Source organism: Cephus cinctus, unplaced genomic scaffold, assembly GCF_000341935.2.
Source record: "Cephus cinctus unplaced genomic scaffold, Ccin1 Ccin1_scaffold0824, whole genome shotgun sequence".
In the NCBI taxonomy this organism is placed as follows: Eukaryota; Metazoa; Arthropoda; class Insecta; order Hymenoptera; family Cephidae; genus Cephus; species Cephus cinctus.
The window spans coordinates 7,748-9,398 of NW_014333418.1; positions in this window are offsets into that span (position 1 = coordinate 7,748).

The window sequence follows — 1,651 nt, forward strand, 5'->3', positions numbered from 1 at the left end:
GTGCGTTATGAGAGCGAGCAATGCATTTGTCTTGCCGCAGTTTGACGGCCCGCAAAACACCGCGCGCATACTGTTCTGAAGGAATTCACCATGACATTTCCTCCTCTTTCTCTTCTTAACTCGCGTTAATTCGTCGAAGTTCGGTACAGGTAACTTGACAGACTGTGTCTCAAACCTCATCTTGATCATGACTAATGCGAAAACTATAAATAACGGGTTTATAAAGATCATCGTTCAGTCGGAACTGTTTCACGATAGGGTGAGGATATGATTATGCATGTCAAACGTAAATGCATGGGAAAAAAGAAACACCATAGTGGTAAAGGCTTAGTCAACAAAATCATCAACAGTCTACCAGTTGAATTACATATACCTGGCTATCAATACTGTGGACCCGGTACAAAACTAGCGAAAAGACTCGCACGAGGTGATTTGGGTATCAATCCCCTCGACGCAGCTTGCAAAGAGCACGATATTGCGTACTCGAAGAATCGGGAAAACCTAGAACATAGAGGGGCGGCTGACAGGATACTTGCCGACAAAGCTTGGAAACGTGTCTTCGCGAAGGATGCGAGCATTGGTGAGAAGGCAGCTGCCTGGTCTGTAGCGAACATAATGAACACTAATTCAAAACTCGGTATGGGTATCACGAAAAAGAAGAAGCCTAAGAAGAAGATAACGCTGAGAAAAGTTATCGAAGCAGCCAAACGATCGATGACACAAAGCAACGATGCACAGGCAGTAATTCAGTCTGCTCTTAAGGGTGCCCAAACAGCTGTCAAGCAGGCTGGTGGAAAGAAAAATATACGTGCACCACGTGTTCTACCCGTACCATCCAAAGTTGGAGGTTTCCTGCCGTTTCTCGTGCCTATGTTTGCGGGTCTGAGCGCTGCTGGAGCGTTAGCAGGAGGTGCAGCAGGTATAGCTAAAGCCGTGAACGATACCAAGGCAACCAAGGAACAATTGAAGGAAAGCCAGCGACATAATAATGCGATGGAATCCATCGCGCTAGGCAAAGGACTGTACTTGAAACCCTACAAGAAGGGACTGGGCATTCATCTAAAGCCAAAAAACTTGAAGTGAAACTACCACGTCGGGCGTTAACTGATGCAGATCTGCTCAAGTACGCCAGGCTCATGAATATTCCACATTTTCGTGGAATTTTTATGCGGAATGCTATGCCAAAAGGTGGATCGTACAAATACGAATCGGCAATCGTCAATCTCGACGATGAGGACGGTCCCGGAACACACTGGGTCGCCTACATGAAGAAAAAAGACTCAGTAATTTATTTTGACAGTTTCGGTAATCTTCGCCCCCCACTAGATCTCATTAGCTGTCTTGACGTTAGTAGTGTAAAATATAATCATGAACGGTATCAGAACTATGATACTTTCGAATGTGGCCACTTGTGTCTCAAATTCTTATGTGGGCAGTTAAATCGTAAGAATAAGTATCGTCTATATAAACATGCTGCATAATGTCATATCGTCAGTCAAGCGTTTGCAATCATGGAAGATTCATTCACGTTAACTTTATCAGGCAATTCTTCTATACTCAAAGCCCAGTACTTTCCCCCAATTGAACTTTCTCGAGATAAAAATCATGCTCTGGGGCTCATCGAATTATTAACCTTTAATTCGATTCCTAA